At 46.6% G+C, this 6,818-nt stretch overlaps 1 pseudogene; it reads right to left on the minus strand.

Annotated features, from left to right (window-relative positions):
• Positions 1-3,669: 3,669 nt before the first annotated feature.
• Positions 3,670-6,526, minus strand: LOC123124707 (probable flavin-containing monooxygenase 1; annotated as a pseudogene).
• Between the last annotated feature and the right edge of the window lie 292 nt (positions 6,527-6,818).

Genomic DNA, 6,818 nt, shown 5'->3' on the forward strand with positions numbered 1-6,818 from the left:
TTGGCCTGGACTTGCCTTGACCCAGTCAGAGTAACCATTTTATCCCTTTTCTTTATCTGCCCACTCTTTCTCTTCTTGCGAAGCTCGTCGTCAAAGTTGGAGCGCTGTCGGCGTTGGCGCATGTGACCGTCTGTTTGGCATGAGCTGTGATGGCGCCAGTGTTGCTGTTTGTGGGATGACTTCGTTGGTGGTGCTCTACAGTGAAGTCGGTGTCGCTTGTTCGATAAGGCAACCGGTCATGACGATGACGGCTGCGATCCCTCGACGTGTTCTTTTCTTTTATGCGACTCCATAGTCTCCATGTCGGTGTCCAGGTCGGCCGGTGGTGCCCATGTTATGTGGATCAGGTTGTATCGATTTTAGCTCGGTTTCCCGCATATTAATTGTGCATTATTCAATCTCTTCTTAATCAATGAAAATGGTAAGGCTTTTGTCTTGTTTAGAAAAACATGAGAGCTCTTGGCTCCTCTCCCTCTCGCCTTCGGCGGCCTCGCCAGTTAGAGCAAGTACGGGTTAGGAGGTTGGCTTGTTCTTGTATATATTAGGTCCAAGATAATTCTAAGTTTGTGTTTCCCTCGAGGGCGTCTGGTGTTATGTCGTGTAGGAGCTTTAATCCAACTTAAAGGAGCAGCGACCAGAGGTCTTCTTCCATGACAGATGAAGATGTGTGCGGATCCAGGCAGAGCTCCCCCAATAAGCTTCAGACTCTGTTGTGATATTTATTTGACAATATCCAGCCGAGGGTACCGCATGTGTCAAAGATATGGATGGTGCGCACGAGGAGATTTACCCATATTCAGGCCCTCGAATCAAAGTAAACCCTACTTCCTGCTTGTCGGTATTGATGATATAGTCTTGTATGAGAACTAAGGTTTGTGTCTACGAAGGTTCGATCCAAGGTTGTATAGGGGTATACGCCTCAGGTTATGGATGTAAGAATGGGCGTCTATCAGGGATACTCGTCACACCTTATATAGTCAGCTGTGGACAGATTTACAGAGCCCTAAGTTGGTTGGTAGATGCCTAAAATAAACAAGACCTAGCTAGAAACGTAGCAAAGTCCTTGCCTTGTGCCCTAAGGTGACGATGTGCCCTGCATCGCGGTGGACTTCAAGTTGCGGGCTTGGGCCACCCTACGGTTGTTGGGTATGTTCTTTCCTTCATGAATACACCACGGGGGCATAACATTGTTAGTAGCCCTCAAGCTCTTCTAGTTCTCGGTTGCTGATCCTTTGACTTCTCTTCGTTCGAACTATGGTTCAAGGTTGTCATGGGACTGAGTGTGCCTCGTCGTTGATCGACAGACTAGCCTTGATGAACTTTGAAGTACCTAAAATAAAATAGTTAAGGAACTTTAGGTCTGAACGATATCTGCTTGGAAAAGCGGAGAAGATCGTAACCGTTATGTGAGTACAAGTAAATTGTGTTGATTTCTTATCTTATTTTTATTCGACAAAAGTCAGCTTATGGCCGATGTAGGGCATGTCATGAATTCAAACAGAAATCCTGCAAAGTATCTAGAATGGAAACTGATCATGTTGCTAGCTAGAGTCCGTAAGAGGGATACCTTGAAAATTATCGTCTTAACCAGAATAAACTCAAAGTGCTTCTTGATCAGAACCGTTGACGTTTAATCCTATATATACTCGCAGAAGAGCGGGCATAATTGTTTCCCTTCACAACAGAGCTATCCAGGATCGCTGCAGATCTCTCATGGGATGCCACAGATGGTTTTGCGAATAGGCAGAACTGTTCCCGTACTTTTAGAGTGATACTCCATATGTCCAACTACGCCAGAGTGATTTTGCTACCGCAGGGTGATGCCTTGGTACTCACATAACTATGAGGGCATGTACATTAGTTGAGACACCTTAGAATCTATAACAGTCCTCCACGTCAACTATAGGCAGTACTAGTAAAAATATCCTCTAGATTAGATTGTCTATAGCACCCATGAAATTAGGATCTGAAAACTAATCTGGGCATCATGGGATATGGCGGTTGTGCGAAGAAACGGCAGATTAGTGACAGCCTGATCCTACAATAGGGAAAAGGCCTATCACTAAGTAGTGATGTTTTTGGGACCAAGCCGTCTGCCAAATTACAGACACCCTCGTTCTCTTTCCTTATTCTCTCTCTTCCACCTAATAAAAATTCTCATCTAGCATGCGTTATAGACGGCTGAGTGGATGCCGTCGTACATGCCCTGAGATCGACTCCGAAGTTTGCATGTCGTTAGAGTAAGTTGCTCTAGTGAGCTAATTGTCGTCAAGGTGATGCCCTGACATCCACAGTAGGTTGAGAATACAACAATGCCATCATTTTAATTTGTGGGTAAAAATGATTTTATTTATTAGCTAGGTTGCTTCCATGATAACATACTAGTATGCAAGGGAATAGTCTCCCGATGTTATAGCTTAAGGATATAACAATACCATCGTTTTTAAGGCGTAGGGTGACTGAATCGGTGAAGTGGAAAGTTGATATTGTATCAGATCTCTCAATTGTAGGCAGTAGGAACCATTTTTGTGACCCTAAAGAGAAGCCGAAGTGGCAGCCTCCTCAAGAAGGAAGTCTGGAGATGAATGTAGATGCTAGTTTTCTTCTCAGCTCGGAATCCGGGGCTCGTTCGCTATGACCATACAGGTGCCTTGATCAGAGGACAAGCAATTTAGTACGGAAGAGCTGCAAGTGCGCTGATCATGGATGCTTTTGCTGCCGGACATGGCTCAAAGTTGCATGTGATCTTGGCATCAGAAACATAATTTTTGAGACGGATGCTATTGAAGTTGTCAGGCTGTGGAGGACGAGGATGGATGGAAGATCGGAGATAGCATCAATTCTTCATGAGATCAAAGAGCTTAGCAGCAATCTAGCTTCTTTCCAGTTCAATTTTGTTGGGCATGAAGCTAATATTGGGGCACATGCACCTTTGTGCTAAGCAGGCATCTGTTAGTAGGCGTAGATGTTTATGGATCAACTATATTTTTAGTTTTTTACTTTCTTTGTTTATAATATAAGATGTTTTTGCAAGCTAGTTTAGCTTAAAAAACATTTTATATTATGGGACTGAGGGAGTAATTGATTGCATGTGGAAAGAGTAATGGTACTGTTTAATTAATGAAGCTCTTGATTTGAAAAAAAAGTTCGACGAGGCAACTCGATCCGAAATACAAAATACTAGTTCAGTAGACCAGTATGTGGATAAAGAATGATTATATTTATTGGCTGGGCTGCTTCCACGTAATCCATGGTTGGCTCGCCGGCAAAACACGACCATGACAGGTCAACATAATCCATGGTTGGCTCGCCCGGCAAAATGGTTTTAAAAATACTCCCTCCGTTCCTAAATATTTGTCTTTCTAGCCATCTCAAATGGACTATGTATGTAGACATATTTTAAAGTGTAGATTCACTCATTTTGCTTCGTATGTAGTCATTTATTGAAATATCTAAAAAGACAATTATTTAGGAACGGAGGGAGTATTTAACTATTTTATTTCATCTTTCAATTCGGATGCGCATGCTCTCAGGTTCATAGTTGTATTTTCGGCTATGGGTAGTCTTCAAAGCTGCGGCTTAAGAATATAACAATTCCATCATTTAAGCCAACTCAACGAGAAACATGTCGCTGGACTAGCCTTTGGTGAATAAGCACGATTTTATTTATTAGCTGGGCTACTTCCACGACAACAATAAAGTATGCAAAGGGATAATCTTTCAATGTTGCAGCAGCCACCGCTAGTTTGACGCAGTTCGTCAGAAATACAAACAATTGGTTATTATTCTAGTTCCTCAGATTGACACCTGCATAATCTACAGGTTCATAGGGAATCAGCCAGTCAGCCAGAAATCCCTTCTTCCTCCTAGGCTCACAGCCCATGTCCTTGCACAGCTGGTCGTTGTGCCAGATACCGATAGAAGCAACGCAAGATCGACGGAAGTAGTCGCCCGAGTAGCGTTTCATGTATGCCTCCCATTCCTTCACATTTTCCTCCATTGATCTTATGGCAGGCAAACAAAATCCCCCATCAAGGAAATGCGCCAGCCATTTGGACCGTATCTCCGAGGTGTGTAGATCTCCCATGCTCTCAGAGTAGCCAACGATTGCTAGCTGAGGAATCCTGGGGTGAACGCATAGCCTGTCACATTCCGTAAGAACTATGGTTAGTTAATTGTGCTGCATTGATATAGTACGTATCAACTAGTTCAGTTGACTAAAATGAAAGGGAAAGGGTTGAAAGGAACCTGTAGAGAGGGACCGCAGTAGCTGGCGTGCCAACAACGATCTCTCTGAACAGAGGTGAGGTGAACAACTCTCTGAGCTTCTGATCCCCATTGTACCCGGTCGCAAAGATCACGACGTCGCTCTTGATCGGCGCGGGCTCGCCTTGTACAATGACACCTTCCTTGCAGAAGCTAAATTCGTTTGCTTTCTTGAGGATAATGCTTCCCTGCTCCACCTTGTCGTAGAATTTGTCCGGCATTATTGCAATCAGCCATGAGCTGAGAGCTTGGAAGAAGCTGTGTTCCGGCACCATGCCATGCTTCCTCATGGGCACCGCCCACATGTAGTAGCTCTCCACAAACTTTGACAGTATCCATCTCTGATCAAATTAAATTAATGCATAAAAAAGAGCCCTTGGGAGCTATTTTATATTCCCTCCGTCCCAAAATAAGTGACTCAAGGAAGACTATATAAAGAAATACAGTGGCCATTATATACGTACCAAGGGTGACAAGAAGGTAGCCAAAGGCTAAGGAGCAGCCCCTCTCCTGGCTTGTGAACTAGTAGTTCGGACAAGCGATTGAAGCACAAGAAAGGAACGGGGACACCCCAAGCATAGAAGTCAGGGATGATCCATCTCTTTGTCCGAACAATCATTGTACAAGGATGTGTCGAACCATTCACATTTGCGCACTCTGTGGCGATGTCGAGAGCAGACTTTTGGTAGCCGACGACGGTGACGAGCTTGCCTTTGATGAGCTCAGTGGCTTTTGCATCGTTCATGTTGGAGTAATCCATGGAGTGGATCACCGTGCCATTAAAGGCCTCTGGCCCTTTCGCCGGTGGGAAAGTTGGAATGTTTGGGATGCCGCTGTACCGTCCAACGCATAGCACTACAAAGTCGGCCACGGGTATCTATATGCCACAAAAGGTCAACGTTAGGCAAACCGTTGAGTCTAGCCACATTTTTTTTCAGAAAAGGATATAATTTAGTATTAGGGAAAACATATATGCATGTTTAGAGTATCTTCAACGATTCCATATCCATAAAGTTATAGTATCTAGTGTAAGAAAAGTTGGGCAAAAATAATGCTCCAATAAATCGAGATCTCATATAATCTGCCCAACTTCCTGTACATTTAGGAGAAGTTGACCCGTAACACTTTCCATAAAGTGTCAGCACATCACCGCCATGCCCACTGTGCCGCCGCTGACCACCGCCATCCGTTGCCCACTGATCCAAATTGCTTTTTCGGCCGCAGAACTGGGGTATGGTGCTTGAGGCTTGGAAGACCATGCCGTTTCGCTCAAGCCAGAGCATCCAGAAGCACGACTGTGCCAAAATCCCCGTCGCGGCTACTTTGGAAGGTTTCGCTGGGCAGCAGGCCACCATTCCGCACGCTCAAGGTAGTTTGGCGCTCGTTAACCTAGACCGCATATTTCCAGGATCGATGTCCCAACGGCCACCATTTATTTTTACCGCTAGGTTTGCTATGTTTCATATGGCGAGAATGTGGTACACTATTATTCTCATATATTCTAATTTTATTTTTGATGATTTCATTGTTATAAATTTCCGCGGCAACGGGTGGTTTATCCGTTTTAATTTGCATCTGGTTCCCCGCAATTTTTTTTTTTTGCATCTGGTTGCTTTGCGTTTCTAGTTTCAGCTTTGCTTTTGACTACAACGTGGATGGCACAAGGAACAAAAATAAAGCATAGTGGCACGCGAACGATCGAGAATGCCTCGTCTTGGAGGTGAGGTACCAAATTTGAACTTAGATAGTGATCTTGCTCAAACCTCGACGTCGTCCCCGTGCTGCACGGTGATGCGCCACTCGCCTCGACCGCTGCCGAACGCCTCGCCGTTGCCGGCCCACTGCTCCCACGCCATCATCTCCTCCTCGTTGACGGCGCCGGAGTACTCCAGAGCGGTGACCCGGCTGCCGTACCTGACGCACTCTAGCACGCCGAAGTGGCGCGCGTAGGAGCGCAGGTACTCCATGACCTGGTCGTGGCTCGGGTACAATTCCGGCACCTCCGGCGGCCACGGGAAGTCCGTGAACTCGTACTGCGGCCGTGGGGTCTGCAGGCGCGTCGAGGCGAGCGTGTGCGCCCACACGCCGCCGATGGCGTCCGCCTCGGCCTCGAACACGACGGGCCGGAAGCCGCGCTCAAGCACGTGCTTGCACGCCGTGAGGCCGCTCATGCCGGCGCCGACGATGGCCACCCTTTGCATCTCCATGGGACGTCTTGCTTTTTCTTGCTGAGGCGTGAATCACGCTTTGCTAGTGTGCTATGCTATGACCATCTTGGCATTTGTTTCGGAGAGTTGTGGAGAACTAATATAGGCTAAGAGCATCTCCAACAGCCGCGCTAAACAAGCGCCGTGCTGCAAATTTTACCATTTTAGCGCGCGTAACCTGTAGACAAGCTCCAGCGGGCGCACAATAACCGCGCGCGCGGCATATGTAGTTGCACACACGAGCGCTCGCGCCGCACTCTCTCCTTCCCGCCACCTTCGCCCCGCGCGCGCCGGCGCCGGCACCCTGCTCACCCCATCCTACAGCCGCGACCCCTACCCCCGCCG

This window comes from Triticum aestivum, chromosome 5D, assembly GCF_018294505.1.
Source record: "Triticum aestivum cultivar Chinese Spring chromosome 5D, IWGSC CS RefSeq v2.1, whole genome shotgun sequence".
In the NCBI taxonomy this organism is placed as follows: Eukaryota; Viridiplantae; Streptophyta; class Magnoliopsida; order Poales; family Poaceae; genus Triticum; species Triticum aestivum.